General features: G+C 41.5%; 1 protein-coding gene across 8 annotated transcripts in view; it reads right to left on the bottom strand.

The window, feature by feature from the left end:
- The window catches only part of LOC130290510 (5-hydroxytryptamine receptor 2A-like), a 575,216-nt gene that overhangs the window by 379,917 nt on the left and 178,215 nt on the right, over positions 1-17,084 (bottom strand). Inside the window, exon 1 of one of the 8 annotated variants that reach the window (XM_056538245.1) lies at positions 5,971-6,175. The exons of 6 other annotated variants lie outside the window; for them this stretch is intronic. The gene's annotated coding sequence lies outside the window, so the exon portion shown is untranslated. Of the gene's footprint in view, positions 1-5,765; positions 5,896-5,970; positions 6,176-17,084 lie in introns of those variants that run through there. One more of the 8 variants, XM_056538246.1, reaches the window with a different exon arrangement.

Raw genomic sequence — 17,084 nt, 5'->3', positions numbered from 1 at the left:
CACATTAGATAATGCCAGCTCCCTATCTGATGTACTTCTTCAGGGCAGCACCGGAAACTCAAAGGTGCACCACTTTAAACTTGTAAAATGGAAAGGAAACATCTGGTCACTCAAGATAAGGTTCCATTACAAAGCTTCCTTTTACAATACTTCTGATCCATTAGAAACTTTTATTACAAACCTCACAATATAAAAACACATTCTTGATGCGTTTTGGTTGGTCGTCCTTAGTCATAAGCTCTGACTAAGAGATAACCCACCAAAACACATCAAGCTTGTGTTTTATATTGTGAATTTTGTAATACAAATTTTCATTGGACCTGAAATAAAAGAAAGCTTTTTGATGGGACCTTATCTTGAGCGTTCTCTTTCACACCACTAAGAAACCTGGTGTATTGATATATAGCTTAAACTATACAATTATATAACTATATATAGGTATCTAATATACACAATAAATTTGGTGCACCTTCTGCATGCCTGATTTTTAGCACAGGGGTACTCCGCCCCGAGACATCTTATTCCTTTTCCAAAGAATAGGGGATAAGATGTCTGATCCTGGGGGTCCCGCCGCTGGGACCCCCGCGATCTCTGTTCAGCACCCAGTGCTTGATTAGAACACTGGGTGTGGGTGGTGGGATCGTGATGTCACTGCCACGCCCCTAGTGACATCACACCAAGCCCCCTTAATGAAAGTCTATGGGAAGGGGTGTGGTGGCGGTCACTCCCTCTCCCATAGACTTGCATTGAGGGGGCATGACGTGACATCAGGAAGGGGCATGGCTGTGATGTCATGACCCCGTCGCCCGCTCCAATCGCTCAGAACAAAATGTTTGGAATGCTGGGGCAGAGGAGTACCCCCTTAAAGGGGTACTCCACTGGCCAGCATTTAGAACATTTTGTTCGGAACGCTGTATGCAGGCTGCGGCCCCTTGTAACGTCACACCACTCCCCCTCAATGCAAGTCTACGGGAGGGGGCATGATGTTGGCCACGCCCCCTCCCATAGACTTGCATTGAAGGGGTGTGGCGTGATGTCCCAAGGGGGCGTGGTCGACCCCCGCAACGAGCACACAGAGTTCTGAACTAAATGTTCCGAACGCTGGCCAGTGGAGTAACCCTTTAAAAGCTAGAATTAGGGTACATTTTGCTCAGTAAGTCTCTTCCACTATTTGACTTTGCTAGATATAAATCTTATTAATAAAGCAAAAACTCCATTCGCTTTAAATTCTTTTTCAAATGCCACATTGCAGTAAGTCTACAAGAATTCATCATCGGCGTTTATAACTTGATTAATGGTTTATTTGCCGCCAGAGAACCGCGCCATTAATTCCATCTTTATTTTTTAGCTTTGTACATAGTTGAAGTATTAAGTCCGAAGAGTCATGCGGTAATATTACTGTTAAGATTCAGTCAAAATGGCAAAGCCGGACTGTGAAAAGGAGATTTATGGACGTACATTTCATTTGTATTTAAATGCCGAGTCTTTAAGCTTCCCGGAGAATGTGATAAATGAAATCTCCTGTTGTTTTGTAAATTACCTTTAAGCCTTCCGTTAAAAATGGATTTTCATCATATTTTTTCTAATCACCGTATTTTCATATATAACCGAGAGTCAAGCATACGTCGCGCGCGATGAAAAGGGAAATTGCTTGCAATTGTTTGTTTTCGCGGCTAAACGGTTGACCTCTGCGCTCCGACTCCGCATGGTGAAGAGAAACAATACTATTCTGTACATCAAGTGATTCTCCCAACTTTTAGTTATGGCAGTGGTCTCAAACTGTGGCCCTCCAGATGTTGCAAAACTTCAACTCCCAGCATGCCCAGACAGCCAACGGCTGTCCGGGCATGCTGGGAGTTGAAGTTTTGCAACATCAGGAGGGCCACAGTTTGAGACCACTGAGTTATGGGAACAAACACCTTCAAACATAACTCTACAATGACTCTTTCTCTCCCTGTTTTGGGTATTTCTTACAAAATTAGGATTATCAGGTCACAATGAAGATTTATCACCTGTCTATGGCATCAGTCATCTGTGGGGATTCGGTAGCAGTGACACCTGTCAATGTACTGATCGTAACAGTACATTGCTCTGTCCATGTCAGGAACTGTTCACTGTAGGCGCAAATCCCCATAGCAAACCTATCCTACTCTGGAAAGTTCCTATAATGGACAGAGGTGTCAGCAGAGAGCACTGTGATCAGACAGACACATTTTTTAAAAAGAAAAGCACTTCCTGTGGAGCATACAGCAACTGATAAGTACTGGAAGGATTAAGATTTTTAAATAGAAGTAATTTACAAATCTACAAAAAGGAAAGTTGCAACAGCACTCTATGGAGCACTCTAAAAAATGGAGGCCACATGGGGGACACATTTTGATCAAAAAGTGCACTAAGAGCCTCCATTTTTTGACCTAGAGTGCCGTTGCAACTTTCTTTTTTGTACATTTTGTATTTGCCACAGCAGCGGGCACCTGTGTATTAGGTTGTTGTGCTGGCTATTTTTCCTTTTTCATTTACAAATCTGTTTAACTTTCTGGCACCAGTTGATTTAAAAAAAAAATGTTTTCCAGTGGAGTACCCCTTTAAAACAGATACATTTTTGTTCAGAAACAAAAAAAATGCCATTCTTGTTATTTGGCTTGGAAAAGTTGCCCAGTTGCCCATAGCAACCAATCAGATCTCTTCTTTCTTTCTGCAAAGGCCTTGCTAAAAATGAAAGATGCAGTCTGATTGGTTACTATGAGCAAATGGGCAACTATTCCTCTGGACAGATTTTGATAGATCTCCCTCGTTATGTAGTAACAATATAAATTAAAACCCAAAAGACCACTTTCAAGGGTTGACTTGTGAAAATGCAAATACTTCTTTTCACTGCTTTATCTTCCATGATATACTTATTATCTATCTGCAGGGGAGACTATAGTTATGGTTGGCAGATGGGGAAGGAGACCGACGGGGAAACTTACTTACTGCGGCCTATAACTGCAGCTGCCAGAGGGGGAAGGAGACTATTTGATGGGGATGAGGATCAGAGGGGGGAGGTGGGGGTTAAAAGACATACAGAGGGAGATTTATCAAAACCTGTGTAAACGAAGACTGGTGTAATTTCCCAAAGCAAACAATCAGATTGCTTCTTTAATACTTTTATTCACTGCTTTACATTCCATGATACAATCTTTATCTATCTGCAGGGGAGCTTACTGGAGACTACATTTATGTTTGGCAGAGGGGGAAGGAGACTGACTGGGAAACTTCCTGTAGCCTATATTCTCATCAGCCAGAGAGGGAAGGAGACTAACTGATGGGGATTAGGAACAGGGGGTTAAAATACATATAGGGAGAGATTTTTAAAACCTATGTAGAGAAAGAGTGGCGCAATTGTCCATGGCAAGCAAACAGATTGCGTCTTTTATTCTTAAAAAGGCATCTTAAAAATGAAAGAAGCAATCTGATTGGTTGCAATGAGCAAATGCACTCCTCTTCCCCTACACAGGTTTTGATAAATCTCCAACATAGAGTGCATGCAAGAAGTTATGAAAGTTAAAGGGGTACTCCGGTGAAAACCTTTTTTCTTTTAAATTAACTGGTGACAGAAAGTTAAACATATTTGTAAATTACTTCTATTAAAACATCGTAATCCTTCCAGTACTTATTAGCTTCTGAATGCTACAGAGGAAATTATTTTCTTTTTGGAACACTGATGACATCACGAGCACAGTGCTCTCTGCTGACATCTCTGTCCATTTTAGCAACCATGCATAGCAGATGCATAGCAGATGTATGCTAAGGGCAGCATGATGGCTCAGTGGTTAGCACTGCTGCCTTGCAGTGCTGGGGACTTGGGTTCAAATCCCACTGAGGGCAACAATAAATAAAGCATTATTATTATTATAATAACATCAGCAGAGAGAACTGTGCTCGTGATGTCATCAGAGAGCATTCCAAAAAGAAAATAATTTCCTCTGTAGTATTCAGCAGCTAATAAGTACAGGAAGGATTAAGACTTTTTAATAGAAGTAATTTACAAATATGTTTAACTTTCTGCCACCAGTTGATTTAAAAGAAAAAAGGTTTTCACCGGAGTACCCCTTTAAGTTTAAGGCACAAAACAAAGAAATGGGTCGAGTGTCACTGTCAAACAGCCTATCCCGACAGCAAAGATTGTCAGTGGCACTGAGGGGAACACGGAGGAAGACAAAAATGATGGAAAAGGTATATTTTGTACAGAATGGTCTCCAAGGAACTGTTGGGTTCCATATGTTTTTGGCATGCATACATAAAAAGAGCATCTTATGGAAATCCATACATTAAAGGGAGGTATTAAAGTTTTTAATGTTAAATAATATTAAAGTTATTATTCTCATCTCAATTAATAATGGTATTTTGTTATCACTTTATGGAAGGTCTGGGATCTCTAGCAATTCTAAGAAGGACGGATGTAGCAAGGGCCCTAGAGCGCCCTCTTAATGGGGGCACCGCTCTGCCCACTGCAAGAAAGTTAGTGTCCAGCCAGCATCCAAAGCATTCTCCACTCATCCGAAACACCCGCCCAGCCAGCACCACCGTCGCAACTCCCACCCCATCCCCCGATACCATAATAATCTGCATTCTTTAGCCGGCTGGAGGAGAGCAGTGCCACCTCCGAGGCCAGACAGGCAGGTCCTGACACCACACGTGCCTCATACATCCACCCTATGAGAAGGAGGATTACTATAGTGTGTCACCCCAGTAGTAAGGGGCGTGTCAAAGGGCGGAGCCAATGGGCATGGGCAAGGGGCGGCAAAATTAGCTTTCGCCTAGGGTGGCAAAAATCCTTGCACTAGCTCTGGCGCTAGTGAAATGCCAACATTGTATGAGAAGAATTGTCCAGATTGCTATATTCTATTTTATGTGTAAGAAAATAGACAATAAGGGAACATGACTGGAAAAACACGGACGTCTTTGAACTGTGATGTTCTTGAAGACATTGGGGAATTGACTTGAGTGGAAGAAATGACATGTAGATATTTAAATAAATCACGTTATACATTCTTTTCAAAGCAAACTTGACTACATTGAATCAATCTTTATACAGAAGCTCTGTATTTTTTCTGACCTGATGAAATAATATAATTCTGGCTGCATGTATCCACTACTAGGGTGTTCTAGCTGCATACAGATTTGTACAGCTCGCATCAAATAGTAAATTTATATGATAAATATGTGTGCAGTAGGCATTCTACTGACGGCTGCAGGGTCAGCTAAGACAGGGAAGACAATTCAAGCCAACCCTCTCGTGACGTGCTGCCCCCTAGCTAGTGCATGGTCTAACTCTATGGAAGGCAATGAGTAAGGTATAAACAAATAAACCAGTAGCATATCATGGAAATAGTGTTGGGCGCGAATATTAACATTTCAAATGTTTATCGCTAATATCGCAAATTCGTGAATATTGCGAATATATTCACTATATATTCAAAATGACAAATATTCGCATATGCGCATATTTGCATATTCCTTTTTTGTGGGCCAATTACAATGATGCAAATACACTTGGCAGAGGTTATCAACAACATCCTTAGCAACCAATAGTAAAGTTGCCCACCCCCTCACTGTTTTCTTCCTCAAATACGCTAATATGCATATATGCGAATATAACGAATATGCGAAATTCGCGAATATAGGACAAATATTCGTCTACATATTCGCGAAATATCGCGAATTTGAATATGGCCAATGCCGCTCATCACTACATGGAAGAAGTAGATGGATAACGCACTCACCGCTGGCTCTGTAGAAAACTTCAGACTTTATTCAGCATACAAAAAGTCCAACGATACAGGTACACAGGAAGCTGGTGGTGGAACAGGGGCGGCAACATGTTTCACACACTACGGAGCTTCGTCTGACCCGTATGGGCCAGACAAAGTGCCGAAATGCGCGACGCATGTAAATGATTTCTAGACAAATAGACACTTCATCCTCTACCTCTCCGATCTTTGCCTTGGCCTTGTTCATGATAAGGCCACATCTCTCCCGCTGTTAACGTGACTGGTGCGCAAAGATGACCAGGGAAAGGGAAAAGTCCTGACCCATTGGGTGCTCAGCTTGGATACAAGAGCTATGATGGGTCTAAACCGGTTGTTTCCAAACTGTGGCCATCCAGACCTTGCAAAACGACAGTTGCAACATGTGGAGGGCCACAGTTTGGAGACCATTGGTCTAAACCAATGTAACGAGCTGTTGTTTCATTATTAATGCTCAACCATGTTCTTTGTTGTCAAATGGTCTATGGAGGAGATTTATCAAAACCAGTGTAGATGAAGAGTGGTGCAGTTGCCCACAGCAACCAATCAGATTGCTTCTTTCATTTTTCACAGGCCTCTTTGAAAATGAAAGAGGCGCTCTGATTGGTTGCTATGGGCAACTACACCACTCTTCATCTACACAAGTTTTGATAAATCTCCCCCTATGTAATTATATAATATGTTCAATCATTGTGCCAATGGAACAGTGTTTTTTTAATCCTATTTCTTTATAAGGTGTATTAGTAAGCCCAACCCTCCATTTTATATGTCTCTATAAATGACAAGTTGTTAATCTAAGGTGACTTTCCTTAGTAGGTGCTTTCACATAGGAAGGTGGATTGTGATCTGATACTCATGCTTGATTAAATCTTGTTTTCCCTGGAAGTGAATCTTTCTGCCATGCTTTGCCTACTGATTGTGGTTTATACCATATCCTACGTGTTGTTCTTGGATTGACTCCTGATTAACCCTGCACCAGACCTTGGTCTGGTTCGTGGATATGGCCTCAACCTCACTTGTTCATCTAGTACCTGTTGTCCTACTACTGGTTCTGACCCTTGACTCTGTTCCTGACTACGCTCCCACGTCATCATGTAGCCTGTTGTCTCCTGACCTGATGTAGACCACATCTTCTGCATCAGCTCTATTTCCTTAAATCCAAGATGATTTTGAGAGCTGCAACCTAGGAATCCTTTAGTCAACACCCCATAACTAAAAGGAGATCTTTTAAACTGCTTAAAGGGGTACTCCCCCCCTAGACATCTTATCCCCTATCAAGGATAGAGAATAAGATGTCTGATCGTGGGGGTCCCGCCGCTGGGGACCTCCACAATCTCAGATGCACGGAACAAACCTCGCTCTGTGCCGGATGACTCATGATGCGGGGAAGAGGCTCGTGACGTCACGGTCATGCCCGCTCATGACATCATGGTCATACCCACTCGTGATGTCACAACCATGGCCCCTCAATGCAAGTCTATGGGCGGGGGGCGTGACGGACGTCACGCCCCCTACCATAGACTTGCATTGAGGGGTGCGTGGCCATGATGTCAAGACCTGGCGTGACCGTGACATCACGAGTCTCCAGTGCTGCAACCGTAGCTCTAAACATATGCCAGGTGCAGCAGGGAAATTGCATCTTTGTGATATATATATATTTTAATATGTTGCTGGTATTGCTGTTTAAAATAAAAAGAGTGATACTCATCTACCCAGTTAAGACATCCATTGCAGCAAATTCATGTCCCCTATTTTTTTATTTTTACACCAGTAACAGCAAGATAGAAACATTTGTATTTTTATACCAGAATATCTTTTTAACATGGTTTTGGTACTGTGGCAGGGTTCTCGTAATCCTTTATGGCACATGTTACATATCAACACAAAATCTTTCTAATAAAATTTTAAATCAACACGGAATCTAATGGCCTAAAATACATTGTTGCAAACAGCTTGGTGAACCAATTTTTGCTGTTTACTTTTCATGTCATGTTCCCTTTCTGAATGATCTAAATGCTATTTCCTCGCTTTTAGCTTGTAATGACAGTCACTAGATATGACAAGTGATGTTTTCTCTGAAAAGATGGGAAAATACAAGTATTAAAAATCTAATGATGAGGATGGGCATACTTATTATTACTTGACACTTGTCTGCCATCACAATAGATTGTGTTTTGCATGAAATCCCTTCGAGATCCTTCACAACAAATCAGAAGCAAAGCATATAGAGTATGAACACCTCAAAAACGGAGAGATCTAAGGAAATGGAAGCAATCTATAAGATTCATATTTAATAATTAGATTCCCAAATTCCAAGGTATATGACATTCTGACCTAGAACACCCCAACATTGCCAGACACAGGTGTTGGCAGATAAGAACCATTTAACCCATCTAATCTGCCCATTATTCTGAATACTATGAATAGTCCCGGCCCTATCTTTTATGAAGGATAGCCTTATGCCTATCCCATAAGATAAGATAAGATGTCTGTCTGATCGCGGGGGTGGGGCATCTGGGACCCCCCGCAATCTCCGTGCAGACAATCGCGTTCTGAACATTATGTTCAGAACGTTGGATTCGGGCAGCCGTGGTCACTACATGCTCCCTCGTGATGTCACGTCATGCCCCCTCCATTCATGTCTATGGGAGGGGGCATGACGGACATCACGGCCCTCCCATAGACATGAATAGAGGGGGCATGGTGTGATGTCACGACCACGGCCACCCGAACCCAGCATTCTGAACACAACAACAACAACAGCCTGATGTTACCTGGGTGGGCGAGGATGCACAAGGGGAGGGACAGTGGTTGTACCCTACACCAAAACCATCATCTTCTACTAGGTATTAGAGTTATCTAGGGCTGCAAGGTTGGGTCAAAAACTAATTGACTTATCATTTATCATGATCGAATTCAATTTAGTTATAACCAATTCTAGAGGGGTGTTTCTGTCATTTAAATTAACTTTTTACATCTTGCACAGAATTGTCAAAAGTTAAAAGAGTTTTCCCATCGGAGATAGGTATCTCCTATCGACAGGATAGGGGATAACTAAATGATTGAGCTGGGTCCGACTGCTCCATCCTCCTGTGATCTCAAGAAGTCTCTCCCTAGACTGGATTGGGAAACACCCTTTAAGATCGGTCAGGGTCTCAGTATTGACAACCTCTCTGATCTTAAGTTATAGCCAGAATAACTTAATAAGAAAAACAGAATATGGGCTCCATTATAGTCCATGTAACCTTTCTCCTCTTATTAGATGGACAGTGTGGGGCCAGGCAATGAAGCGCACTGACGGGCACATCCCCAGGCTATAACTAATGGAACAGAGAACTGAGATCCCAAATGATTTCAAAGCGTACCTGTCAGATCCTACAACAACATGTTACTCAGTACCTAATCCTAACCATGTAACATCTATTTTTTATGCCTCTATCACCTATATTTATTATAAAAATACCTCTTTTTATTAGATCACAGTGTTAGAAATCCTTTTAGGGTAAGGGGGCGTGTCCCTCCCTTGTGGTGGTGGGAGGTGATTGGTGTGTGGTAGGCGAGGGCATGTCCATCCCTTGTGGTGGTGGGAGGTGATTGGTGCATCTGTTCATGAAGCCTTGTTCATGAGTCATCTCTTGTCCATGACTCATGGACAAGCCTGATCCTACTGCAGGACTGGTTAGTGTCCCAAAAGGTATGAAGACCTCTAGTGGAGAGATTTTCAGGAGCCGATTTCTTTATTGAATATTGAAAACAAATTTTAAACAACCATAGTACGAAAGGTCTTTAATTTTTATCAGTAACAACATATTAGTTTTTGGATCTGACAGTGTCTATTTAAGGATTAAATGTGGATTGGAAATATTGGCTTTAAAGGGGTACTCAGTTGGAAAAAAAAAATGTTTTAATCAAATGGTGCCAGAAAGTTAAACAAATTTGTAAATGACTTCTGTTAAAAAATATTTACCCTTCCAGTACTTTTTAGCAGCTGAATGCTACAGAGGAAATACTTTTCTTTCTGAATCTCTTTTTTGTCTTTTCCACAGTGCTCATTGCTGACACCGTATCAGGAACTTTCCAGAGCAGGAGAAAATGCCCATTGCAAACCTATGCTGCTCTGGACAAGACCTGACACGGACAGAGGTTTCAGCAGAGAGCACTGTGGACAAGACAGAAAATAAATGGAAAGAAAAGAAAATAACTTCCTCTGGAGCATACAGCAGCTGATAAATACTGGAAGGATTAATATTTTTAAATAGAAGTAATTTACAAATCTGATTAACCTTCTGGCACCAGTTAAAGAAAAAGAAATTAAAAAAGAAAAGACTTTCCTCTGTATCATACAGTCGCTAAAAAGTACTGGAAGGGTAAAGATTTTTTTAAATAGAAGTCATTTACAAACCTGTTTAACTTTCTGGCACCAGTTGATTTAAAAAAAAAAAATGTTTTCCACCGGAGTATCCCTTTAACATGATCTATCCATTCTATTTATTTATCCAGAATAAACAAATAGAATGCACAAAAATAAGAAGCATTGATTCTGAAAACCACAGTTCAGAAACAGGCTGGAGGCAAAGAACACATGAAATCACAATGAAACAACTGAGGTTTCAGTTGGCAGAAACGGCTGTATGTTTTGGTCATTTTAACACTTTATCAATTTACAACAGAAATATTGTGGCATAGTATTGTGCATTGTGATAATATTATGGTTTTAGTATTTTTGTATTATGTATGTGTTATTTCTATTTTATTTTTTATTTTGAGAACAGCAGGGCTCTGTACACTGAGGACAAGCAGGGTTCTGTAAACTGAAGACAAGCAGGGCTCTGTACACTGAGGACAAGCAGGGTTATGTACACTGAGGACAACAGGGTTCTGTACACTGAGGACAAGCAGGGCTCTGTACACTGAGGACAAGCAGGGCTCTGTACATCGAGCACAAACAGTGCTCTGTACACTGAGGACAAGCAGGGCTCTGCACACTGAGGACAAGCAGGGCTCTGTACACTGAAGACAAACAGGTCTCTGTACACCGAGGACAAGCAGAGCTCTGTACACTTAGGACAAGCAGGGCTCTGTACACTGAGGACAAGCAGGGCTCTGTGCACTGAGGACAAGCAGGGCTCTGTACACTGACCACAAGCAGGGTTATGTACACTGAGGACAACAGGGTTCTGTACACTGAGGACAAGCAGGGCTCTGTACACTGAGGACAAGCAGGGTTATGTACACTGAGGACAACAGGGTTCTGTACACTGAGGACAAGCAGGGCTCTGTACACTGAGGACAAGCAGGGTTTTGTACACCGAGCACAAACAGTGCTCTGTACACTGAGGACAAGCAGGGCTCTGTACACTGAGGACAAGCAGGGCTCTGCACACTGAAGACAAGCAGGGCTCTGCACACTGAGGACAAGCAGGGCTCTGTACACTGAGGACAAGCAGGGCTCTGTACACTGAGGACAAGCATTGCTCTGTACACTGAAGACAAGCAGGGCTCTGTACACTGAGGACAAGCAGGGTTCTGTACACCGAGCACAAGCAGGGCTCTACACTGAGGACAAGCAGGGCTCTGTAGCTCTGTACACTAAGCTCAAACAGGGCTCTGTACACTGAGGACATAATATCATAATCTGTATCAAACATTTTTGTTAACGACAGGTACACTTTAAGTGGACTAGTTGGTAGGAAGGGAATGGAGACTTGGGATCCTAAGAGAGTCTATGCTATCTTCATGCTATCTTCGTAAAAAAAAAAAAAAAAAAAAAAAAAAAAAAAAACTTTTACTGTAATGAATGGAAACCCAATTTTTTTTTGCACTTCATAAACATATATAAACATGGTAGGATACTTTTTAACCAAGAATATTTCTTTCTTTTTTATTTCAGGTTTATTGAAGCAAAGAGATTGGCTGCAACTACGATTACATTATTTTGGATTTCAACCCAACATACATAATCACAAGGTTGTTGTGATTTTGGGATCTTTATGGAAATAAAGTGATGGCAATCTGATATATAAGAAGGGATATATTTCCATCTAAACATATGGCATGCTTGCTTATAGGAATCAATGGGCTACAAAATCCATCCTTGCATTTAACAAGATTTCACTGTCAGTTAACCATACTGATGAGTGAACCTGGAGGATAGCCATGCGCATTATATCTTTATTTGCATAGCTGTTCTGCTGTCTAGACACGTTAGGGCCATCTGTTAAAGTGCTATGGTAGCCAATGGGACTGCTGTTGTGCCAGCCTGATAGGGCCAGCAAATGTCATTCAGAGTTTATTCTAATTACGCCCATGACAGGAAGGCAGTGCTTCTCTTCGAGTTTCTTCTTTTTATCTTTTTATAGATTCCAAGAAGATATTAGAATGTTTTATGACACAATAAAAAGAAATGGCGAGCCAGAGTAAGATCTATGGGATAGGAGCCTGGAGATAACAGTAATTCACTATAACCTCGTAGACAAAAGAATGAAAACAAGTCCTTGTATGTAAGTAGAGAACTGGCAGAAATATAATTCCATCGCCGCCCAACTTAAAGCATTTCAGTTTGTCTCAATATTTACTCTTTTTTCTATGGGTAAGTACTGATATCTAACATAAACATACAATATCTACATTATACAAAAAGTATTTTTCAAAGAAAATAAATGTCCGTGTTCCCTCCTCTTTGTCATATCAGACACATACAATGTAACACAACAGGGAAAGAAATCCAGCACTGTTCACTTGCGATCCAAAAGCCTTGTCTTTATGGAACATATTCACACAGGATACAAACAGGAGATAAAACTCTTCTGACGCGTTTCGCGCAGTCAGCACTTAGTCATAGAATTTCATGACTAAGGGATTCTATGACTAAGCGCTGACTGCTTGTATCCTGTGTGAATACGTTCAATAAAGTCAAGGCTTTTGGATCGCAAGTGAACAGTGCTGGATTTCTTTCCCTGTTGTATCCTGTGTTTGGCCGGTGGTGATTCTGGCAACTTCTGTGCACTGGCGTGCGATAGCAGGAAGGGGTGAGCTGTTCTCTTGGAGAATTAAAGCACATAAAATGTAATGAATTATATACAGTATCTGCCATAAGTGGCTCCATCACTCATATTTTTTTTTTTATATATTTTATATTCTATCTTTTCCATGTGACAACACTGAAGAAATGACCCTCTGCTCCAATGTAAAGAAAGTAGAGAGTGCACTGCATGAGTGTTTAATATTGTGTCTCCTTAAAATAACTAAACACACGGCCATTAACCCCTTTAGGACCAAGCCCATTTTCACCTTAAGGACCAGGCCAATTTTATTTTTGCCTTTCGTTTTTTCCTCCTCACCTTCTAAAATCCATAACGCCTTTATATTTCCATCCACAGACCCATATAAGGGCTTGTTTTTTGCGTGACCAATTTTACTCTGTAATGAAATTTCTCATTTTACCCCCCAAAAAAAATTTTTAGGGAGAAAATTTTAATGAAAACCACAATTTTGCGCATTTTGGAGGGTTTTGTTTTCACACTATCCACTTTACGGTAAAAATGACGTGTTCATTATTCTGTGGGTCAATAAGATTAAAATGATACCCATGGCTAGATACTTTTACATTTTTGTACCGCTTAAAAAAAATCAAAAACTTTTTGTACAAAATCAGTAATCTAAAATCACCCTATTTTGACCACCTATAACTTTTTCATTTTTCCATATATAGGACGGAATGAGGGATTATTATTTGCAACGTCATCTGTACTTTTTATCGATACCACATTTTTTAAAAATAAAATGTGACAAAAAAAGCATCATTTTTAGACTTTTTAAATGTTTTACGTTTACGCCATTCATCTACAGGATAGTTAACATTATATTTTGATAGTACAGACATTTACACATGCGGCGATACCAAATAGGGGACTATTTATAGCAATCCTTTGATTGCCAATACTGTTCAGTGCTATGTATTGGACACAGCACTGATCAGTATTATCGGTCATTTTCTGCTCCGGGAGACGGACGGAGCCAGGTGAGGGGACCTCCGGCTGCCATGCTGGATGATCGGATCACCGCGGCAGTGCTGCGGGCGATCCGATCATCCATTCAAAGTACCGCAATCTGTATTGATCACGGCATCTGAGGGGTTAATGGCGTGCCCATTTTCCTCCCGAGGACGTTGCTATTGCAATGAGGAGTTGGATGTATTAGTGGTGCTAACCAACGAATTAACTTTAAATGGGCACTCTCATTAAAACTAAAAATAAAGTAAAGTTTTCTATGTTTTATTTGTGCTTAAAAAAGCTCGAGTACATTTTCCCCCATCTCATACACAGACTTAGGACCAAAGCCCGAACACAGGAATTGCAGCCTGGAGTGCTGAGGGGGGGGGGGGTGTCCAACCAACAGCATATGGCAGTTAAGTGTGAGAGAAGCTATGATTGGATGAGGCTGGACACCCCCCCTCAACCCTTCAGGCTGCACTTCCTGTGTTTGGGCTTCGGTCCTAAGTCTGTGTGTGAGATGGCGGAAAATGTGCTCTTGAGCTTTTTTAAGCACAAATAAAACATAGAAAATTTCATTTTTTTTAAACAAAGTATATTAGAAATGTTTTTTATTTACCATAAGGAGTGCAATAGCAAAAATTAGTTTAATGAGAGTGACCATTTAACCATCAACAGACAGGTTTAAATATAATAAAATATTTATGTATTTATGTGGACTAAATGTTTCGAGAAGTTGAATCCTCTCTTGGTCAGGTCCTTAGATATAGAAAAGACATAAGAATCCAAACCAGGAGTCCGGTGGGAAAACATCAGTGATGGTGGGGGGTTTAGGCTCCTGAGCATGTTAACACACACATACAGGCTGTTGCAAATAGAAAGGTGGCACATAAGGTATAAGTCTCTTACCTCATGGGCACTCCTAGGATACTTCACATGGTGAATGGCATATGAAATGCCCTCACTGCTTTGTGGAAAATAAGATAGCCAGACACCGTAAGTACTTTACTGTGGCAACAATAACAATGAAGAGCTTGACAGTAGTTTCCAATGACACACAGTAGGAGGTTGTACTTGTGAAATGGGTTCCCCTTGTTAGATGGCAGAAAGGAAAAGGGGAGAATGTTGGGTAATAAAGTTCACTCCTCTAGCCTTCAGTAGATAGGTTGGGGGGGAGGGGGGTAATACAGTCTTAGTAGACTAAGGCTAAGGAAGCCTTAAAGGGGTACTCCGACCCTAAGACATCTTATCCCCTATCCAAAGTATAGGGGATAAGATGTCTGATCCCGGGGTTCCCATCGCTGGGGACCGCCGCAATCTCACATGCAGCACCCCCCTGTGGGAGCTGCACGCAGCGTTTCAGCCTCCAAGTCTGCCAGGTCAAGACTATGGGGCCAGTGTATCGGGATGTCACGACTCCGCCCCCGTGTGACATCACGCCCCGCCCCCACAATGCAAGTCTATGGGTGGGGGCTAGAGGAGTGAACCCCTTTAAGCAGTTAACACCCAATGGGCAACCAAGTAATTTTACTCATGGATGGCAAGCGGCATTGCCTTATGACAGAATGCTGGTATAGTGAAGACATGACGAGTTAGTCACGAAGCTCTGGTCTTGAATGTAAGCCAACTTAAAGCACTATGTGTGCAAATGGGGTTCTTGTGACAGCTGATTCCCTCTGTCTATAATCTCCTTCTTGGAGGCAGAAAATGTAGATCACTCCTTTTTTTGGAGGCAACCGGATTCATGATGTTTCCTTATCGAGGGCTAGAGTAGTTGCTGGTATTGTTAAGCCAGAGTCCAAGACCTCTTCATGCACGTCCAGGTAGAGGGATAAGAAAGCCTTTTGACATAACTGTGGAGAGCTGTACAAGGTACATCTGCTCAACATCAATGCTGGCAGCTGACTGGAAGACATGGCTCTGACTAAATGAAAGCCAGTCTTCAGCTAGAAGCAAGGTTGGGCTAAGAGACTCCCCCTACAGGTTGCAGCACCTTCTTATAACTTTTGCCATTTAAGTAATAAGCTACTTACAGTCTATGGATCCTGAACTCACAAGCACTGTACATGTTCAACGTTAGTTAGGTGACAGCAGAGTAGAAAATCTCACAGTACAGTGTACCAACATGCATAAAAAACTTGCAGTATGAAAATAATACATGACATTGGGACTTCACTGCAACCATCCAAAAATGTAACCCTTTTTATGGAGGCAGGATCTTGTACTGGGGCACCACAAGTTAATCTCCCAATATTCACTATCCAATTCTGATTCAAAACGTGCAAGTACAAAAGCAGGGACTCCGGACTGTCAAATGCAGGAGTCCCTGCTCCTGTAAAGTACCGTGAGTGGCTAAATATATTTACTGGAAATGGTGCAAAGTTCCTGGCCAAGAGAATGTACTAGTGAGTGTGAGCAGTGATGCATAAAGCAGAGTCACTTACTGTCCCTCTGGGCAGTTCAATGTACAGAAGGGACTTTTGACCTTGGTAGGAGCTCTTGTGTGTACATTTTGCTGTGCCTTTTAATATTGTCAAATGTTGCTGCATAAAGCTGGAGTCCCTGCTCCTCTACAGAACACTGGATGGGCCTACACATTTGCTGGATGAGAAGTGCCCAGCCCAGGAAATGTGATGGGTGTAAACTGAGAAGTATACAGAATCAATGATTACCTTCAGGCTGCTCAGTGTACGTGAGCAGGGATTGACCCCCCCCCCCCAAATAAAAACCCAAAGGAATCGGATTTGAATGAATTTACAATTTTAGGGAGAAAAAGGAATTAATTAGATTCAATAAAAATCAATTTTATCATCTCTCTATCTCTCTATCATATCGGTTCGGCATTGGTTAGGTACCAAAATACCCTGCCGCAGCTGAACATGTAGATGTGAATGTACCAAGTTTAAATGGCAACCGTTTAACATTCTCACTGTCACAAATGGTATAATACTTCATACTTTTGACGTGGGAAAATATAAGGGTTAATGCTTAGATTTTAGATTTAGTAGCCAGCGGACAGCAGGCAGTGGTGGATTGGTGAGGTTATAGTAGGCCAACAAAAACCCCAAATTAGACCAAAAGGGGACTATAAAGGCCAACACAACTAATTACCTAACCCCAAGGCCGTAGCCCGGGGTGCAAAACACCTCTAAATAGTCCCCCCTAAAATATAACTTTTATTATATATCCAATTAAAATGAAAATTAATATAAACCCAGTAAAGTGAGAATTAAAAATAGGATGTCGGGTAGGTTAGTGCTTGTAAGATCTGAGCAACATTGCTCCACTGTCAAGGGCTCTGCAG

Source organism: Hyla sarda, chromosome 9 (genome assembly GCF_029499605.1).
Source record: "Hyla sarda isolate aHylSar1 chromosome 9, aHylSar1.hap1, whole genome shotgun sequence".
Lineage (NCBI taxonomy): Eukaryota > Metazoa > Chordata > Amphibia > Anura > Hylidae > Hyla > Hyla sarda.
The sequence above is the reverse complement of the archived record's forward strand: the minus strand, read 5'-3'. Positions and strand labels throughout refer to the sequence as shown.